We start from the raw sequence: 22805 nt of genomic DNA, 5'->3' as shown, positions 1-22805 counted from the left end.
ACATATCCTAATATTCAACCTTGTGATTTTTCTGCCCCCAAGTAAGTTTAATTCTAGTGATACATTCTTACAGCAGTTGATTGGCTGTCTTATACTCCAATGAGGAAGCAAGCACTAGACACTACTTCTGTAATAAGCCAGAGAACTTGCAGCCTTATGTAAGTTAAGTGTCTCATTCATAATAATTTATTTAAATACAAATATGTCTGTGAAATCATGATTTGTGGTACACATTACAACTATTGACTGTGGAGCCTTTCAATTTAATCAAGGATTATTTGTCTTCCAGCTCTTCTTAACACCATGTCCAAAATTCAAGAAGTCTTTTCAATCAAAAGGAGAATGGAACTAATCTAAGCCCTCACAGTATTTCTGCTGCATCTCATTACTTCAGATACAGCACCAGTGTTCAGGCTCTCTGGCAAAGGGGCAAGAAATTACATGTTCTTCAGTGCCTTTTGTGTCTCCACAGAAGACAGCTCACTCCGATGCTGCAGCACCCACCTGGAGCCACCCTATATTGCTAACAACTTTACACAGTGACATCCTTCTTTCTATGTGCTTCCTCTGTTAAGACTGACCAGCAGCCACAATATTCCCTCTTGCTGGGTATGATCCATAGATAATCTGAGGGAAGTCAAAGTATAAGAATGGAAGTTTCCATAGTTGCTTGTAACCCAAACTGCCTGCTATAGACAGGGATTTGTTGCTTCTGCTACACTTCTGCACCCTCCTAACCAGGAGTTACAGGCCCACTCACACTATTCCTGTGCCAGTGGGAATAACAATGAGCACAAATCCCCTTACTAAATTCTAGTCTGCATTACAGCTTAAGAGTGGGAGAGAGAATGGAAACAAAGCTGTTAAATATGTGTGGTTTGCAAACAAGCAGGCTGCTGGAAGAGGACAGTCTCTGCTAAGACAGCTGTTTACTATTTAAAATGTAGAAAACAAAAGAATATATAATGAAAAATTCTTTCAGAAAAGACTTTGTTATTAGACAGTTCAAACTCTGCCACCATACATAATTTCTTCTATTAATTTGTAGCCAAATCACTTGCTAATATAGTTAAGTTATGCAAAGCTCTTGAAAAGCAGCGCTACTAGCGACTTCAAAAGCTAAATCATGAAATTTCTTGTGTAGTGATGATGAAAACATAACCATTTTCCACTGAGAAATTGAAGTAATGCAAACATGACAATCAATTCCCTTTCTTATACAGTTCCAGTATTATGGAATCAGAGAATGGTTTAGGTTGGAAGGAACCTCTGGAGGTCATCTGATCCAACTCTCTTCTCAATTTGACACACTTGGAGAAGATTGCTTAGCATTGTGTCCAGTCAGTTTTTGGTTGTTTCCAAGGATGGAGAATCTACAATGTCTCTGGTCAACATTTGCCAGTACTTGGTCACCTTCACAATAAATAAGCTTTTCCTCGTGTTCAGATAGAATCCCCAGTGAATAGAAAAATAATGATATGGTAATATATTTTCATAGATTAATTTGAATTATTTGCTATAAAAGAAAAAAGAAAAAGACACTGGAAGTTAAACAATTTGCAAATTACCTATCATTAAGGAATTTCCCCCAGGAGATATAAGCATGATGGCCAGAGGAGATGATAATCTACACTTATGTTATTCACTAAAGCTTCCCTTGTGTGTATTCAACAATAATGAAATCTAATTAACTATACACAATCCAAGGTTTACTTAAGGTTTAAAAGAAATAATATTCTCTTGAGTAAGATTTATTCCTGTTGAAATTTCCAAATCAAGCTCAGACTACCACAACATATCCAAACATTGAACAGTAAGAGTTCATAACTAAAATAACTTGCAAGAACTCATTTGACACATAAGCAGCTAAAGACTTATCACAAAGAGTAGCACTAAGTAAAATTCTGGAGAGCAAGGGCTGTTATCAAGCTTTTCCTATGTGTCTAATAGAATCGTGCAGAATGTAGAACACACTGTCCCAGGATGGATCTTGTCTTCTCTTCCACATTTGTTATATAGCCACAGTTGCTATTTAGGTTTCCTGCCAGCTTAAATTGAATACTAAAAATAATTCTTGGTTATTAAAGGCCTCTCTTCCAATGTCTTAGCTAGACATATGCAACAGAAAAAGGTTTGCTTACTGATCAGAAACACTATTAAGTCACTTTTTTTTCTAATTCTAGAAGTAAGACATAACTTTTGAGAAGATTGCTTTTACATTTAAAACAATGTAGATATGTAGATAAGGCTCTTGGAATATGATCTAAGTTTATCACTCCCATTTGCAAAGGAAGAAAAAATGTTGGTCTTCTACTGTAGCTGTTACAGTCATGGTGTATTTCTTCAGCACAAAACAAAGCACTGCAAAATAATGATGTGTACCTCATGTATGCTCAGCAGAACTGTAAGATGAAGAGTGGTGAAGGTGAGATAAAATATAGTTACCTTGTGAACAGTGAGAGCAGGTAGTTTTACAGGCTGAAATATTTAATCCACTAAGAGCAGTCCCTCCATTAACTGCACCAAAGAAGGCTTTACTAAGGCTCATAATGCAAATAAACACTTTGAAATGGGTGTTACCTGTTAAAGAGTGAATATATCTCCAAAAGAATTGCTATCCACTAAAATATTCACACTGGTAAAATGCCATTAGCCTACACTTAATATCTGTATGCCTGTATTTTACAGGATAATTTACATATTTCAAGGACACTCATTCCATAGCCAATAACACTGATTAGGAGAAATTAACTTATTTGAAACTGTGTTACAAAAGAAATCCCAACTCATTAATTACATCAAGAATGACCTTGGTATTAAAGATTTATTCACTATCCTCTGTGACATTCAGATAAAGTTGACTGCACTATACATCAAGCACTGTGATACTCTGAAGTGCAGAGTCATAAATCTGTACCTGTTTATGTATTTACTGACTCATATGCTAGAAAACCCAAGTGCTTATTACTTCCAACACTGCTATGCATAAACAGACTCTGAGGAGAATGCATTTATGGTGGACTGCAGCTAGTCAGCAAGAAGTCACAAAGGAGAAACAAAACGTTGCCAGAAATCATCCTGACTGCTCTACAGGACACAAAAGTAATTTTCTTGTGGACAAAACAGCATTTTATGCAGACCATATATTCCCTATAAATTCTTTCACAGGCAAAAAGTAGTGTTTTATATGCAAGATTTGAAAGTCATTCTGCAGAAAAAAACCCAAGAAACAAAAAACAAAACACTGAATTATGTTCTAACAACATAGTGGTAAAGGTTGTTGTTAAATCTGTATTAAAATGTTTTCAGTCCCCCCTGAATTCTTCAAAAACAGAGGCAAAAAAAAAGTCAAGAAAATCAAGACAAGAACAAAGCATAGCAGTGGTAAGACAGTTAAGGTAACAGCAAAGGTAGAAGAAGACTATTACCTTACATAGACTGGGCAGATAGTATGAAGTTCTGAAAAGGCAACATATTCAACAGACAAGTAACCTAAAACAAATAATGTTGAAAGCTATGACACACATCTGCATATATGAGTTGTTTGTTATTTCTCAGCAACCTACAATAAGGAGCCAAGAGGCAGAAAAAGATTATAATTATTACACTAGTCCCAAAAATCCATCTTTTCTGACATAATTTGTTAATGAATATGAATGAAGGTCATTGGGCTCCCTTTATGATTCTCCTTAGGATACAAAACAAAAGAAAATCTCCCAACACAACTTTTTTTCTGAAGAGCTAAAACTTGACCAGTTTAGAAATGTCACCACTGCTATATGGATAAAGTATACAAGATTTTTATTTGAGTTCCACAGACATGTGGAGATATCTTCCACACAGCAGAACTCCATCAAGCAGTAGCTGCACGGTTTTTGACATTAGACTTATTATTAATTTGTAAAACTGTCTATCTGTAAAAGATTCACAATCAGGCATAGTTTATAAATCTCAGAGCTATTAACTCACACGAACTACATGTGTATTCCCAGAGATGTTGGTTAATTTTCTTAAAGAAAGCAGGGCAAAAATTTGCCTAAGTTTCTGCCAGTTTAATGTTGGAAACAAGGCTGTAGGAAGCAGGAGAGTCTTATTTTGGAATTGAAGAAACATCTGAGATAGAAAAAAGATCTTCCAGGATGCACTTCTATTTGTTTCAGCATTACATCACATAATTTCCACAAAAGAATGATTTGATCTTCACTGTAAACAACCAGGTTTTGTGTCCCTCATTATTCTAAAAGCTTAATCAAAGTAAGGACACAGAGAAGAGAAGTAAATGAATGAAATAAAATCATGGCCATCTAACAAATGTGTTCAATTTAAAAGTGCCAAAATATATATCTAAAGAATGAAAATTTACGGCAGAGTTGGACCAATCTCCAACTCTTCATATGCATGCAAAAATGTGCATATATGTGTATGTACACATATATGCATAAATGTACACAGACACAGACACAAATATATGTCATAGTGATATGGAGGCATGTTTTTCTATTATCCAAAACACCTGAAATGCAGAAAACAACCTGGTTCCATATCCTCTTTCTCAAAAGCAACTCATGCAGTTTTCTGAATATGCTCTGCTACCGTTCATGTTCAGAAAAAAAAAAAACAAAAACAAAAACAAAACCTTCTGTTACATAACTCTGTACATTTACCTATTCAGGTATGAATATTTTAGTCCTGTGTTCTACTTCTGTCATCTGCCAGAAGCTCACCTGTCTGTTCTGTTGCTACATACTTGTTGTTCCTCTGTTTCCATTTATCTTACCATTGTCATTGTTATTTTATTCCTTCCCTCCCAAGTTCTGCTCTTCTACATAGGTTGTTGAGCAAATTTAAGGAACAATGCAGTTGTTTTTAGAGATTTTCACATTTAATTCTTCATTGTTTCCAGTCAATAACCACTAACATATTTTCCTACATTCTGTCTTTTAAAGTAGTAAGTCGTCTCCCTCTCTTTCTTCTTCTTGCCCTTCCTTTTTTGCAGTCTAAAATGCAAATATCCTCCTTTATTACTTGGACTTGAGAGCTGTTACTTCTTATATTTTTAAGGCTTTTGCCCTGACTCTTCCCACTGTCAGTGGTAAATGAGATCAGTACATATTTCTCATGCCTTCAGCACTAATGCTCTGTCTATGTATATATAACACAGATTCCCTGTAAAACAGTGCCTAAACTTTAAGCTATAACCAAGCTGAGCATGATCAGAGTTACTTCTGGAGGGAGACGACTTGCTGCTATTTCCTCAAGGGCAAAGGTCTGACACCTGCAGTTCAGAATTTACTGCACTAATCTTCATATGCATAACCTCCAATGTTTTGACAGTGAAATAATAATCATTATAATAGTAAAGATAATAATAATAAATAAAGCATCCAAGAAATTGTTACAGCATGCATGCTGCCTTTTAAGACCTTGCAGCAGTTGTATGGCAAATAGAGACAACTTTCTCCACTAGCTTGTCTGAGGATTCTTTTACTGATCAGTCTTCTTCTCTGGGTGCATACTAAATAGAACACCAAGATCTGATCACCTTTGTAAGCAGAGAGATCCAAAGCTTAACATTAGAGCTTTACTTCCTTTATTAAGCTCTAGGACAAAATTATATTTTTAGCAATTGATTAGAATTATAGAATCATTTACGTTGAAAAAGACCCTTAAGATTTAGTCTAATTGTTAACATTACCAACCTAGTCTTACAGTAGCCTGCTCTTCTGCATGATATAAAATTATATTAAAAAAAACAAACCAAAACAAAACCAAACCACAGTCCTTTCTTCTTGTTGTACTTGTAAGATATAACCTTAGTAATTGTCAGGTAATTTTGTTCCTTGCCTTACAGTAAATTATATCCTCCTCCTGCTGCTGCTAAGTTGCATGATCCCTGCAGTGCGGGTGATTACTCTCTGTGTGCTATTACAATGTACGATGTAGAGAAACATTGAGAGAAATCATAGGAAATGCAAGCTCTTTTTCAATAGAGTTTATTATCAAATTTGTTAGTGTGGTTGAAAACAGACAGAAATGGGATTTAGCCACTGTGGAACAGATTGCTATAGGAAATCTGAGATGCCAACTATAACAAAATTTCCAATTTACAGTAAACACACATGAGGAGATCGAATGGGACTCTGGGACACTTCAAATAATGTGATTATTACACTCTATTGGAAGAACAATTCATTCACTGGACAACAACTTATCTCTTTCTTTACAACAGATATAAAGCAGTATTACACGTTTGCATTAGCACCTCTGAAATGATAATGCAGCAGCAAGATCAGATTATTCTCCACAAATTTTTCATTAGTCAGTAGAAGAAAAGAATTAAAATAACTTTAGGTGTTCTTTTCATAACTAGAAACATCAATCTTTCCTCTCACATGAAAACCATCTCTCTTATGCATGTGTTTTTTCCATTTAGTTGTGAAATTAGTAAATAAATATGTGCATAATATTATCTAAACACATATTTTTTGAAATGAAGACTAAGGCGAGACAAGGGATATGATGATGTTTAAGCATCTCTGAAAATGCCTAGGAGAATTTCTGTTGGCACACTACTGTAAATACTGGCATTTCAATTATCATGCTAAAATTTACATGTCCCCTGGAAAAATTCACTTAAATGGTCTAAGTTTACTTTGAATACATTTAAACATTTAGAACAGAACCATTCTGAGAAGTTTTCTTCTCTTTATTCCCCTAAAGTAGTTCTGATGTAAGTCTTGTGACAGTAGCTAGAATTTACTACAACTAGCATAACGCATCCAAGCAGCTGAAGTGGTAGATTAGATAAAGTTCAACTTCTAAGCCACATGATGATTAAAGTGAGATGGTTAAAGAAGCTGATTGAGTATGTGAGATTACTTTTATCATAGAATAAAATCATGGAATGGTTTGGGCTGAGAGAGAGCTTTAAAAGTTGTCTAGGCCAACCCTCCTACCATGGTCAGGGACATCTGCAATTAGATGAGGTTGACCTTGAATGTTTGCTCGGATGAAGAATCTACCATGTTTCTGGATAGCCTGTTCACGTCCTTCACCACCCTCATCATAAAAAAATGTCTTCCTTACATCTAGTCTGAATCTAGTATTATTTAATTTAAAACAATTAACCCTTGTTCTTTCACAACCAGCTCTGCTGAAAAGTTAATCTCTGTCTTCCTTATAAGATCCCTTTAGGTACAGAAAGGCTGCAACAAAGTCTGCCTGAAGTTTTCTCAAGGCTGAACAAACTCAGATCTCTCAGCCTATCCTCACAGCAGAGGTGCTTCATTCTCTGTGATCATTTTTGTGGCCCTCCTCTGGCCCCACTCCAACAGGTGCATATCTTCCTCTTGCTGGGGGCCCCACAGCTGGATGCAGTAGTCCATGTGGAATCTTATGAGGGCAAAGTAGACAGGAACAATCTCCTCCCTAGACCTGCTGGTCACACTTTGTTCTCTACAGCCCAGGATGCTGTTGGCTCTCTGGGCTGAGAGTGCACATGGCCAGCTCATGTTCAGCTTCTCACCCACCAACCACTCCAAGCCTGTGTCTGCAGGGCTGCTCTCAATCTGTTCATCCCCAGCCTGCATCAGCAGTGCAGTTTGCCCTGACCTGGGTGCAGCGCCTTGTACTTGGCCTTCTTGAACATTATGAGATTTCCCACTTCTCAGGCTTGTCCAGTCCCCTCTGGATAGCCCATTCTTCAGGTATCTAATATTCCCCACTCAGCTTGGGGTCATTCAGCTTGGTTTTCTACAGGCAAATAATTGTGATAGCTATTGTTTGTCATTGTATAAAACAGTAAGCATGGTATACAAATGGGGGTTTTTCCATCTATTTTTAACATTTTACTAACCTTTCATTAAAGTGTCATGTCCTAGTTTAAATGTGCTATTTTAAGAGACAGTCTAGGTTTCTGTCTGGTTTGAATTCCCCTTACCCCCCAGTTTATACTTGGCTCTCTTTTTTCCCCCCTCTGTTGAGTATTTTCTTCTGAAGTTTTCATCAGACCTTCAAGATCACTATGGCAGGTTACCGAATCTGCATCTTCTTTAAACTAAATATTTTATCACAATCTTTTCTAATCACAGCAAAAGTCAAAGAAAGAAAGCTGAAAAATTAGTAGATTGAAACTGTAATCCCTTGAGCTAAATTCTCAACATCTTCAGTGGAAAGAAGGAATGCTCTGTCATTTCCACACCTGCTTTCATCTGCTCTCTCAGGTTCTTCCTGCTGTGAACACCCTAAAGGCTATTTCTCCTCTGAGTACATAGATCTCTTTTTAAGCTGCCATTTTATACACTTAACATTCTGTGCACTTGAGTGCACTTACCATTTGCTTTTTGCTGCAGCTATAAATAATACTACGAGAATAACAGTGTCGAGGTGCCTTATCCACACATATGCAATGGGATCAGCAGGTTTTACAAAACATTTATCAACATAACATTTGGAGTTTTCACTCTGCTTTCATTTGAAAAAACAAGTGCTGCTACGAAGGGTTTGCTCTAGACAAAGTGGTATTCCATTATTCAAATTACTTTAGGCTATATTAATTGTACTAAGCATTGTTCATTTTATTAATGTTGAACACTGTTAACATCTAAACAGCAATAATTCACTGCCTAGACAAAGATTTGTGAGTAAATATAATAAAGTAAACAAGAAGATACAGCTAATTTATTGGACAAATAATATACATGGCTTGCTAAACTGCTAAAGTCCTACTTGAAGTGAAATAATTCTTTTGTAGTCCAGACCACACATTGTATAATATAATTAGATGCTAGTGATTAGTGTTTTTAGTGATGCTAAAAACAACAAAAAAAGTAACTGGCAAAATCCTTTTAAAACAAATAGTTTCTGTAGGGGAGAGGAGGATGGAACCAGTTATTGCAAGCAGAAGAAGGGAAGAAATTTGAAAATTAAGTCAGGGGTTCTGTATCCTGCCTAAAATGGAATTTCTACATATCTGAAGTCATACCCCTCCTACCCTTCAAGATGCCATGGACTTTTCTGCAAAATTCAAACAATGAGGATGTTTTTTACTATCAAAGCTTAATTAAGGTTATGGAAAACCCTATCTTGAAGAAAATAATTCATTTCTTAAGGTAGTTTAAGTTATCTAAGCTTTGGATTTTACTATATTTACTCAGATGGCAGTACCTTATGCCCAGATACCTGGCTTCTGAAGTCTCCCAATTTCTGCTGTTGTTTTAACAGACCCAAACCCCAGCTTTAATTAAATGTTTTGCTTGATGGAACATTTTCAGATCTTTCTGTAATTCAAAATAAAATCGGTCTGTGATTTGAATGGGGTTTTCAAAAAATGCCTCCCACAGATTATAATTATTTATACAATAGAGTAATCTCCTGGAAGATACCAAGCTTTTTTTGACTGTCCATATTACTACTCGAGTCTTTTGCAAGAATATAAGACTTAAAGAAGCAATGAAACTCCCATTTCCCCAAAAGATTACATTCACACCAGTATAAAGAAGAGTGAAGATGGATAATAGTATATAAGAAAGTAGCTGACACTGCCTCCTCTTCCCAAAGGAATAAATGAGCATCATATTTTCATTTTTTCTTTAGACTATAACCTATCAAACAGAGGCTTGCAGCCTTCAATATCTAATCTTTTGAATAACAATATTAAATATATTTAAGTATACATTTAAAAATTGCCACAATCCAAGTTGAAATAGCTCTGAAACACAGAACAGGTGATTAACAGAAATCAAATTGTTGAGAAATATTTATTTCTATTGTGTGTGCTAATACTAAAAATATGTTAATAATGCTTTCAATAATGCAGCTAGTCAAATAGTGTGTATCCTTGACTGCAGTAATAACCTGATATTAAATTTCAGTTAATCATCCTAGCTGTACTTACCATGTAGTTTAAAGTGTAATGGGTCTACTCATTAAAAAAAGAGAAAAAGCCCCAAACCCGAAAAGCAATATTCTGTACTCATTCAAACATAATAGACATTTTCCATCATTTTTCTTGTACTGAAGTTGTTTAAGACTACCTATTGATTATTTCACTTCACCAGGATCATAAGTAGATTTTTTATCTGTATTTATTCTGAATCATACAATCATGTGTAGCTGGTACAAAAAATGTGATTCAAGGACAAGTATCTAGAAGAGATTTCCCTGGAGTTGTTTGCTGATTTTATCAATAGACACAGTGGTATTATGAAATAAATGACAATGATAAGTGTGTCCCATAAGAAGCAACAGATGAATAAAGTTTAAGAAGAAAATCAGTGGTGACATTCAACAATTGTATCTATGTGAGGAAGTTCCTCTACAGTAATATAATGATACAGATAAGCTTTGTAGAATCTGATAATAAAATATTTTTTCAACAGAAAAAAAATTTAAAAATCTGGGGAACCAATATATCTCACTCTAAGCTATTAATGCTATGATAATTTGGGATAAACAGCTGTGTTAATTTTATTTAATAATTCATCTTCTGTTCAACAATATACATTTAATTGTCTTTGATTTTATTTAAAATTTTCACATACAGTTTTAAAAAGAAAATTTTAAAATTGTTGTTAATCCCATATGAAAAATAAAATGTTTCCTTTGTCTTCATGGAAGACTTCTTATGCAGATCTTTATGCAGAAAAATGTAATTTCTCCAAGTTAGACTTCTTTAGGAAATGACTAACAGTAGCATATCCTCTCAATCCCTGGCACAAGAGTTGCATATACATGAAATTTCAGCCTGGGAAGTCTGCCCTCAGTAAATGTATTTAATGTGTGGTCATGGTCTTCTCTATGCTTTCACTCATAGCCATCTGCTAGGTGGGCACTGTTCCCATTCACAAGTGAATTGGAAATTTTCCTTGGAGTATTCATGGCAAGAAACAGGAATAATAAGCCAAGGCTTTCCCCTTCTACCAGAATCACTTTTTTTCCTGTTTATAAACCACTGTCATAAAGGCCTCAGCAGACTGAGAAAGTATGTCTCAGAAAACAATTTCTGAAAAGTAGAAAAGCATGTAATGAGAACCAAAAGTCCTGCTACCAGAAGGTTTTGTTGCAATTGCACTGTAGGGAATAACAATAACCAGTTATGGTGAGAAAAGATATAAATAAGAAAGTATCAATATGATAGGACATTCTTCACAAATAAAATTCTATGGCAGGAAATCATTGGAAAATAAGCTTTATTCTAGAGATAAGGGATGTTCTTCTAGAGATAAGGGACATTCTTCATTTATGGAAACACTGTATGAGTACCAGTGTTTCCATAAATTAATTTGCTATTCTGAACTCCTTCATATCTGTGTAATTAGACATCAGTGTAATTAGATACTGTGTAATTAGACCAGCAAATAGATTCCCAAACACCTTTGAATGCAGGGTCTCAAACTAAGCTGAGTAAAATAAAACTATGGAAAACAAAATTAGTAGGGATCTGCTTGTGAAGATTTTGGTTACAGTGCTAACAAACCAATAGGTCTGAATTCACCAGTGAAGTTACAAGGAGGAAAGTTGACGTTTCAGTGAGTATATGGTAAAAAAAGGAGCTTATGGGAGAGCCATGTACCTTTCTTCCTCACATACAAAATTGCTATTTTCTTTGCTGTGAACTATTTGATTCTGTAAGAGGGTGATGATGACAAATCTTCTAAACTATTTCCACAGCTTTTGTCTTGATATCTTCCAGGCAAAACAGAGAATGAAGTGAATTAGTGTAACTGTGATTAACTTAAGGGGGCAAAACTGAATCTTCTTTTTTTGTAAAGAGCAAAAAGAGGTTAAATTACCTTTTGATAATGAAGGAGTACACAACTGAGGCAAAACCAAATTATAAAAGCAGTGATGGCTAGGAAAAAAACATGAATAAACCTTCTAAAATGGTGTTGTGGGAATTGGTTCTCCAACCATGATTTGATGCCATAACATTTTCATTGCCTAAGAATACATACTGCCTTCAACACTGTTCTACTTTATTGCATTTTATATTCAAAAGCCAAGCAACTTATTCTCAGAGCACTGAAGAAGAAAGCATTACTAATGTTAATACTAGGACAGATTATTTAACTCAATTTCTGCTTCTGGGAGTCAGAATGGACTCACAGGTTTTGGGAAGCTCTACATTTCCAAAATGAACTACCCCACACAGCACCTTGTGAAATGAAATGCAACCATGTAAATGGAAAACAAAATGCTATAATTTTCCTTCCTTCCTTCCTTCCTTCCTTCCTTCCTTCCTTCCTTCCTTCCTTCCTTCCTTCCTTCCTTCCTTCCTTCCTTCCTTCCTTCCTTCCTTCCTTCCTCCCTCCCTCCCTCCCTCCCTCCCTCTCCTCTTTCTTTCACCCTACCCCTTTTTTAGATTCCACTGCTTTGGGTTGATACTATAAGAAAAGGGACTGGTTTATACCAATTTCCATATTGTGTGTATATGTTTTAATAAAATTTTTTAAGTATTTGTGGACCCTCTGACTTTTGCCATTGCTTTTTGACTATGGACATCTGCAAGTCTTGGGTTCTCCCTTCCCCTACTGGCTGAAATGCTCCACTGCCTACTGCTCATTACCATACAGCATCTCTTAAAGCATACTACTGAAAACACAGAAAAAAAAACATTTTAACATGCATTTGGGAGAAACCAAATATAGAAGGCTAATGAAAATATGTTTGAAATTAGGTCACAGCCTTAATGTTGTGTTCAAAAGGCAGTCTCTGCCGAGAAACAGGGCTCTAAAGAAAAATATATATCCAATGACTTTTTCAAGAAGGCTCTGCTTAGGAACTGTTCTTACACATAGGCTTGTGCATGCAGCCTGGAGTGAGTCTCTCTCAGTAAATCTCATCTCATTTAAAAAACATTTTGCATGGGGTATACATCTCTAAGCAAAGCATACCAACATAATGAAATAATTCTGGAACTTCTGTCCCTTTTTTCTCTGTCCCAGAACTTTTCAAGAACCAGAATGCTTCTTATTCTAAATCAGAAAAGTGATTTCATCCGATATATGTTGCAATTATTGTCCACAGAGAAAAGCTAGATTATTTATTCAAATCTTCATTCTGTATCTAGATGTTGGATGGTACCAATTTACCTTTCGGAAGCATAATATCTTTATTATGTTGTCCTGGGGTGACTTTAAGATGCTGAATTGTGTCCCTATTCATCTGTTTAGCCCAGAAATAAGTTTTGCACCTTTAAAACTAGATCTGAGAGTGAAAGGAGAGAGAAGGAGAAGCAATGGATTGTCTGAGGCGGCTGTATTCAAAAACATAAAAATAAGAGCTTTAGCTTTCCTTCTTACAGTCTGTGTTGCCTGCAGCATGGACAGCAGGAAAGAGCTGTCCTTTGCTTTTAGTTATTTTTTTCAGCTAGATGAGGCAGAGAAGTTCCCTGGACTGTGGCTTTTCTTTTTGCTTGGAACTGGTCAGTCCTGTTCTGCACCCAAACCCAAAAAAATCACCGTGAGCTCACGGCTGTGGCCCACTGGGGCCTGGGACACGGCATTTTCCAGCGCAGTAGGAACTGATAAGAGATTGGGTGAGCTGAGCTACACCCCATTAAAAGGACTTTCTGAGTTTGCCATCTCTGCAGAACAGCAAGAGGTTTTATTGTTTAATACGATTCATTTTTTATTCTTGTGAATACTTTGCTTGTTAAATAAACAGGTTTTTTCCACTTTTTCTCCAAGGAAATATTTTCCTGAACCAACTGGAGGATGGGCTGCTTGAATCTGCTTTCTAGAGGGACCCCTTTGGAGATTTCCTCCCAAATTTGTCCTAAACTATAACTTATGTATATTTATATGACTAAGGATTAATTATTTTCTTGTCACAATGTTTAGACAAGGCTAAGCACATATCACAGTGAGCTGTAACAATCTCACAAGAATATTTTCAGCAATTATCATAACTAGATTCAACTCAGGAGTCCATCAAGGGATACTTAATTGGTCTGAAATAATTATCTAATCATAAAGACTGTGCATAATTAATAACAAACAAAATCTGCAAATAGTCAGCTGTCTCCCATTAATCAGTACTGTGCAAATCATCTGTATCATCTACATAAAGATTGTGTGAAGAGCCTGAGGAAATAACAGAATTTTACAATGATATCTTGTGTTAAGTACTCCTTCAGAAGCAATAAACATTGAAAAAAAATCCATGATGATATGATAGTGGAAATGGATAGCCCTCTTTCAATAGCAGGCAGGTAGAGTAACCTAGCTCACTTCCATTCCTCTCATTGGACTCTTCCTGATTGTCCAAAAGACTGAGCCAGGATCAGTGTTAGGAGGGAAAACAGTGGTCCTTCTTTGCCTGAAATTCTGTTAAACTCTGCCTGGAATACAAAGACTCACAAGGCCAGAAAAAGCATGAAAGAGCAAAAATGACATGAAAAATATCCTGACTTAAATTTGGGGTAATAAATTGAATTTTATCCTTCTGTGATTTTTTTAAATGTTTCTCATGGCATTAGAAAAAGTAAGATCAAAAGAGGCAGATATTCCTTAGAAACATAAAAACTACAGGACCTGACTTTCTATCATATTCGCTTACTTTGCTCCTCTATTTTTTCTAACTGCTGTAATTCCTCCTCTCCTGATTATACATTCTAACAAGAACATTCCATTTTTAACCTCATTTAAAAACCAAACAAAACAACTCCCCCAAAAACCCTAGAAATTTGCTTTCTGTAACTCTAGCTGAAAAGCCAATAGAGTTATCATGCTTTAAGAAGCACACAGATTCCCACTAATCCATTTCTAACAATTGTTTAAAAATATAGAGTATTCTTCACATTCCTGTAGGAATACATAGCGCAGACAGATTTTTTGTCAGTAAAGACAGAGGGAATGTTTTAAATAATCAAAACTAAGCTTCTTCTGAAATGCATTATTTTCCCACTCCCAACACACATTGCAAATCAATATTCATTCTGTGTGTTTTTCCCAGTACATCCTCTGCACAGTGTTCAAACAATCTTTAATGAATCCTGTACTCTATACTTATTCACTATGGCTTTCTTTGTGCATCCAGAAAGGGACACACAACTGAAAATTACAGCAGACAGAAATATAAGGTGTGTTAGGAAGAGATAAGTTATTTTCAGAAAAGTAATTTCAATTATTACTAACAATCTGTGCCAGTGTCGCTCTGTAGGCTTCAAAGAGTTCTTGTAAGAGCAAAGACAATGTTTTACTCACTGTCAGCAACCATAGTTATGCAGGAATTAGCTGATATGAACCACCATATAGATGAAAATAGCATTTATACTGGGAGTGTAAAAGAAAATGAGATGCTCTGTTACCTAAATTAGTTGAATTAAATTTTCATTGCCCTCACTGAATATTAATCACTCACACAGTTTGTCTTCATATTGCACCCAAAATCTTCTCCAGTTCTTATACATGTGTACCTCAAATCCCTTTCCTTTTACATATATAAAGAATCATATATCACAGAATGACAGAGTAAACTAGGTTGGAAGGAACCCCCAGGTGAGTTCATCTCCTGGCCCTGCACAGCAGCAGCCCCAAGAGTCACACCATGTTCCTGAGAGAATTGTCCAAATGCTTCTTGAGCTCTGCCAGGCTGGTGCTGTGACCACTTCCCTGGGCAGCCTGTTCCAGGGCCCAAACCCCCTCTGGGGTGAAGAAACCTCTTCTAATATCCAACCTGAACCTCCCCTGACACAAAGTTCAGGCCATTCCCTCGGGTACTATCACTGGTCACTAGAGTGAAGACTTCTCTTTATCTTCCCCTCAAAAGAAAATTGCAGACTGCAATGAGGTCTCCCCTCAGTCTCCTCATTTCCAGGTTGAACAGACCAAGTGACCTCAGCTACCCCTCAAAGGGCTTCCTCTAAAGGCCTTTCAACATCCTTGTTGCCCTCCATTGGACATTCTCTAATAGTTCAATATAAACTGCATGTATTATTCAAGGTGAGGCTGCCCTTGAGTTTAAGCTTAAACACAATACATTCTAAAGGAAGAAGGAATGATACTGTCAAAGAGAATACTATTGTACATATTATTGCAGTTTACAATTCTAACAGTCCTTGTACATTACAGTATTACAGAATGTGTAAACTCGAAGCATGAAAGTGTTTTCCTAAATACAGACTTTTATTTTTTTCTGTTCAAGCCAAAAAAGCTAACCCTGAACAAGCCAACCCCTAATCTAAACAACACATCCTTAGTGGTCAAAAAAGATTGCAATTTCTGAAGAGTGCACCTTATGGTGGAGAAATACAATGTTATTTACTTTTTAAAAAATTATTAACTGATAATTCTTAGGCGCTAAAAGGTAGAGTTGCCTGTCTCAAACACTGTTAAGGCCACAGAAGGGAGGAATTTATGATAGGAAAGTACCAATTCCAGGCCTGGCAGAAGCTTGGCAGAGACCTGGCTAGCTCATCCTGTTCAAGGAAATCAGACAAAATTCCCCCATTGACGGACTGTGAGAAGAAGCGACTGCTCATATGCATGTCATTGGTCAAACAAAGGTCCCCCGAGTTATGGGAGAGATGGCATCTGTGACCACCAATGCCCACAACAGACCCCCAGACTGGCCTCTGTGGATACATGGAACTTGGGCTGTATAAAGGTGGTACTGTTGTCCAAGGGCTCAGAAGACAAATTAAATTATCTAAGACCCAGGGGGAGGTTAACAAAGCTTGGAAAGAGGGATACGTGACTGACAATGGGTACAGAGAATGCAAAATTGAAGGATCACAAGGATATTTGGCATAACTCCCAAGATAAGAAAGAAACTAATAAAACCATCTCAGCAACTGTGCTGAAATCAATTCCAGCTGGGTAAAAGGTAATTCCAGCAGGGGAAGATTGCAACCGCTGAGTCAGGGACCACCGACCCAAGAAACCCACTGACTCAAAAGAAGAGCAAGACTGAGCATGCAGATTAATTACATAAGGAATGAGGGAATAATTTAACCAATAGAAGATAGAATACTAGTTAATAAGGAAACTGTGTAACATGTAGCCAACAAACATTACTTTCTCTGTTTGCTAAAATTTATAAATAGTAAAAAGATTTGATAGTGGTGGATTCTGTGGACTCAGCACCTCTTTCTGCAGAGAACGTACCAGCAGAAGACTGAGCTGAGTCCCTTGTCTCACCACCAAGAACCCCAAAGGAATGGAGAACACCACTCACCTCTCTCTCCCCATCCCTCTTTTCCCCATTTCTGTGCCTCATCTCCAGCTCTCCCTCTGCTCTCTCTCCCTCCCCCACACCCTGCCAGGTCTTCTGCCTCTCCCTCTCCCTTTTCTAGTTCTTTCTGACTCTCTATCTCACATTTATTGTTAAAAAAACTCCATATGGTTGATTTTGGCATATGGTCTCGTTTGCACCTTAATTTGAGCAGAGGCATCTCCTGCTTGTTGTATCTTAGGATTAGTGAGAAGAAAAATTCACTCTGTCATTTTTTATGCCTAGAGGTTTGCAAATGATAATATTTAGCATCCTAGTCAGTTGCTTTATAAATGCTTATGGACAAAATCCAAAACTGTACAAAATTATTTCTCATTATGACTCCTAAGAAAGTGGAAAAGTTTCATGGATGCCAAGCATGAGAGTTGCTATCCATTATTTCTGTGGAGGAGATTATATCCAAAATGTAGAGCATAGGGTCCTAATGTTGATCAGAAACTATGTTAAGTCTTCTTATTTTTTTAACCAACTGAAAAAGAGGTTAATGGGTATATTTCTTCAAAGCTTAAATACATTTCTACTAACTACTTTTCTTCATAAGTTCATTTGCTGAATATACTTTGTAAAGTCAACTGATGAGTTTTGGACTGTTCCTGGCTCTTGCAGTTCATCATCAGAAAGAAGGAAATTAGAAAATCTCTGCCTGCATTCCTTTAATTCAAACTGGTGATGCAGTCTGGATAGGAACAATTGTCTTCTGTCTCTGTTACATATATCATTCAATTAAGTATTCACTATGTTTCTGTGGAACTTCTATGTCTTTAAAGACATATTTATTTCTAGACATAAGATTCTTTGCCTCATTTGTTTTCATACACAACAAGGTACTAGTTCCTAATGTAGCATCCTATGACACTCCTGTGACAATTCAATTGAATTGAAAACACATATTAAAAGTGCTTCCATGCATTCACAATTCACCCATTGCATTTTTTAAATGCATCTTGCTTTTTAGACCATTCACATTTCTTCAGGATGCATCAGAGCAGCTGAGCTACGCACCAGTTCATGGCAAGATGTCCTAAAGAATCTCAAATTATCTGAATCAATACCAAAAAGCCAAAATAGCTGTCCACAGACTAACTCAACCTTCCTGGCCAAAGGTCCTTCAAACAGAGGTGATATAACATTTTTTATAACCATAACAATTCTTCTGAAGGTACGAGAAACCTACACCATAAAAAGTTGTCTTCATTTCATTCATGGCCCATTTGCCTTCAAACCAAAATGAGGGAATGGTGGCCAACAACTACTTTTCCTTTAAGTTCAGGAATTTAAAGTACTACGGTAGTGCAGCTAATGCTTTATTTTCTCATATTTTAGTATAATCTTTTATTTAAATGTAAGAATGTTTTTACTAAAAAAGAAAATATTTGTGAGAGATGGATTATTTATTTCTTTCCTAAAAACACTATGACAGGTATTTACTGAGCATTTACAACCAACTTTTTGTTCACTGAGTATCATATCTGTAAAACTATGTACTAAAATTAATAACGTCAATAGAACTAGTAATTCAAGGTCACAAATCCAAATTTTCTCATTTTCTTCTAAGTAAAAGGAACAGAAAATATGGACCACAGACAAAGTAGTATCAAAGATATATTGAAAACTTTTATTAAGTGTTCAGGGACTCAAATAGAGAAAAAAATTTATAGATGAAAATGAGACTGCTAAGACAATATGAAAGCTTATACTGATTACTTATTACATGCTTCATTACTTAATTAATCTACTACTTGCCTAAACATACTTTCAGAATACATAGCACATCATAATAAAAGTGATCAGGGTCTGTTTTGCTCAGTAAAAAAAGTATGTGAAAGGAAGCCAGCTAAATCTTATTACAGCAAAGCTTGTCTCCTGCTGACATGAAAGGGAACTGCACAGCTAAAGCTCTTCAAAGGTTTTGAAGATGTACAGCATTGTAATAGTAGTCAAAGAGATCGTGAATTTGGGAATGTGTCATCTGATGAGTCCCTCACATCTGAATGCTTTATTCCACCTCTCTGTGTTACACTTTAACCTACTCAAAGAGATCATGCCAGTGTCACACCACTCAAGCAGCAACATCTTTAACCATGAGTCACTGACATCAATCACTCTTGTTTTTTAGCACACCAGAAAAAAAAACAACTGGCTTTGTTCCCTATAAGAGATTTTTCACTTTTATGTTAATGTGATAAAAGAAAATACAAAAGCAAACGAAAATTATTCAACATTTAAAAGAGTATAAAAAAACTTCTTGACATTCAATGACATTGAAAAAGACACCTGTAACATTCATATCCTTAAAACAGTCTTCTCTAATTTGGCCATATATAACTGACACAATGAACACTGCCACTATTTAGACACAGTATAAACAAAATAATGGGATATAGTAAGAAAAAATTAATATTATCTATATTAGATTTCTCAGTCTATAAGCAGGTGTGTGACTGAATGTGTTCCTTTTTTTGTACGTTTGAAGATGGGGCATATGTAAGCATTTTGTGCAACCTTTTGAATGACACAGATGTGCACTCTAATATAATAATTCTGAACTTGTAAATTGATTTAACTTGTTACAAAGCAAGAAAAAATATGTAACTTTTAAATCTATACATTCAGACTGCATTTAAAGCCTTAGAGGCATAAAAAATCCCAAGAATCCCAAATTAATCCAGGGCAAGACTAGCTGTGCAAAATTTTCTAGATAGGTCAGCTGGTTAAAAAACTTAAATTCTATTTCTGTGGTTTCTAGTACTTGAATCCCATTTTATTTTTTTCACTGAGTTAAAGGTAAATTTTGCTTCCAACTTTAGGTTAGATACTGCCTTCAATGAGTGCTAACCAAATTAAACATCTGAGTTTCATCATTCTTCCTCATAATTCAACCAGTTCAATCAACATCTATTTTTGTTAGGTTAAATTCATAAAAGAGCATTAAAATGAGGACATAATTCTCACTCTTGTATTTTATAAGTTAGGCAGCAATGAATGACACAGTCAGTCAGAGCTATCAAATTCTAAAATAAATAAACTTGGTACTTGTTCCTTATAGAGGAATACTTCTTTATTTTTGATACAGTCAAGTGGTAAAATAAGATTATGTTTTTGGACTGACTAATTGGAAATTTTTTCCATCACAAATATTTAATTTTCTGTTTCATCAAAGAGCAAATAAATAAATAAGCATTGCTGGTTTTCATGGACTATGATTTTTTTAAAGCACAGAATATTTTGTAAATGGATTCAAATGCATAATTTTGAGACAAGTTCAAGCATTGCCACTCAGACTGAAGCAATTTTTAACTGAAAATTAAAATAACATTTATGCATTCTTTGAGAAAAATCAAAATCAAAATCACTACATTCTGGTGAGAAGTGACATAAAGAGTACATTAATTCTCTAATCTCCATCAGTATAATTTTTAAAACGTTAAGTCTGTAATCTGAGTAGAATATGTAAGTATAATTTAAATGTTACACTTAGCTTCCCCCTATTTTGCAGTTTTACAGTTTGTGGTTTTTATTATAGCTTTCCTATTTAAAATGCTTTCCCACCAACTCAATTTTTTTCTTTAGGTTTAGAAATGAAGTGAAAGAATAGATATGAAAAACCATTATGCCAGACAACAGGAATAAGAAGATGTAAGAGGATCTGCTTTAACTGAGTCTCTTACTCTTCATCTAATTGAATTAAAAATACTTAAGACTATATGTATGGAGAACAAAGTATGTGATATAGTAAGAATAATGAGACAATCAAAAAGTCAGTCAGGTGGATGATAATAATAGAACCTGACTGTTTGAATACCATTTAACTGGCTTTATCTACTTTAGTAATTGATTGCCAGACACCATTCTTGAGCACTTTTACCAGGCTAATAGCACAACATATTTAGATAATCCAACCAATTCTTAGTTCTCCTTATGCTTCATAGTCTGCAGTAATACAGATCTCTGAATAGCATTCTGAGAGATACTGAAAAGAATACCAAGAAAATGTTCCTTTGGGTTTTGGTTTTTTTTGCTAAAATACTTATAAACACTGACTTAAATGGTTATGGACTGCAAAGGAGCATCAGGCATTAGAGAAAAATGGTTTTTATAGAAAAGAAAGTCAAAATTATGGTGAAATAATTTTTGTTATTTACCTAAGACAGGACAAACACTTCATTGGACCTGAATGAACAAAATATATATACGAAAATACAAGATACTTACTTGATGACTAACCAAGACCTTAGAAATATGTTTTCCACCGAACAGTCTTGCAAGCCTCCACTGAAGACACCAAAATCCTGATAATTCAGTAGCTTTCACTGAAACAGAACAACAAAGTTTTAAATATGGTCAGAAAATATTGTTTTCCTTGGCATGATACTGTAGCAAACAGAAAACAATATAGACATTGGACTTTCCTTTGCAGAAGAACATATAGATGTTAAGATGTTTATCCTGGTAAACCCATAGAGTCTGAATTACAGTAATGCATGGATTTTTATTCTTAAGCAGGTGTTCAAAACTGGAACTCTAATTGAAATAATTAAATGTACAGCAACGGTATTTTCAAGGTTTGTAAGTAGCTTGAGAGTAATACACAAATTCATATTTCATGCCAAATAACAGAAAATGAGTTAATTTGAAAACCTTTTGAATACATCAAATTAATTACTGTCTTAGAGAAATAAAGAGGAATTGCTTCTGAAACTTCAGAAACCACTAAAAGTACTCAAACAATAAAAATAATCTAGTCCTGATTTTGGAAAAATTTAGAACTAAATCTGTTATAGAGATTCTTTTTCTTCATTTATATATGTTGCTTACCAGGCCTCCTCGAATATGCCCTATATCAATGTAATCTCATTAAACATTTTTCTTAGTTATTGTCACTTAACTAATCTCACAGTACATTATGCGAATAATAATGAATACATCATCCAAGAAAAAGATAAATAAAGATCTATTAAATCACCAAGAAATTATTTGGCATTGTTTCTGTAAGGACCCTATCAGAACATCCAATGATATGTATGTACATTCCTAGTTAATGTGAATCCATAATTGGAATCTAGTTATACAATATAAGAACTGAAATAAACTTACCTTTTTTTTTTTTTCACTTGATAAGCTTTAGTGTCTATGGATGTATGACACTGAAACAATCTGCTTCACATGGAGGACAAGTCAGTTTTAAAAAAGCATGTGAGACAGAGAATTACTCACTGTACTGTCAATTCTACCAGTAAAATATGTGAACTTCCTTTACCAGGAAGCTTTGTTAGCTTTATTAAAATGCAGTGCTTGCTTTAAAATACTCATGAATCATTCATAAGAAATAGGAAAACTACAGGCAAGCCTAACCCTTGGTTTCATATGCAGGTGTTTTGTTTTGCCCCCCAACAAGGTATCATTTTTCAAGTCAAGAAACCTTGCTACTGACAAACAAGTTTTCAAATATACCCTAAAGTCTGTGAACAAATGTTCAGGTCAAGGTATCATCAGAAATTGCAAAAATGACTCCACAATAATGTCACTTTTACTGCCTCTCATTTGCCTCCTTGTAATATAACTGGTAAGTA

General features: G+C 35.4%; 1 protein-coding gene across 6 annotated transcripts in view; it reads right to left on the bottom strand.

The window, feature by feature from the left end:
- Positions 1-22805, bottom strand: part of CDH18 (cadherin 18) — a 494422-nt gene that overhangs the window by 367256 nt on the left and 104361 nt on the right. For all 6 annotated transcript variants that reach the window (XM_071453812.1, XM_071453784.1, XM_071453774.1 and 3 more), the window contains exon 2: positions 21448-21545. The gene's annotated coding sequence lies outside the window, so the exon portion shown is untranslated. The remainder of the gene's footprint in view (positions 1-21447; positions 21546-22805) is intronic.

This window comes from Agelaius tricolor, unplaced genomic scaffold (genome assembly GCF_023055355.1).
Source record: "Agelaius tricolor isolate 1412-34295 unplaced genomic scaffold, bAgeTri1.0.p SCAF_2, whole genome shotgun sequence".
Lineage (NCBI taxonomy): Eukaryota > Metazoa > Chordata > Aves > Passeriformes > Icteridae > Agelaius > Agelaius tricolor.
This window is presented reverse-complemented; position numbering and strand designations above follow the sequence as displayed.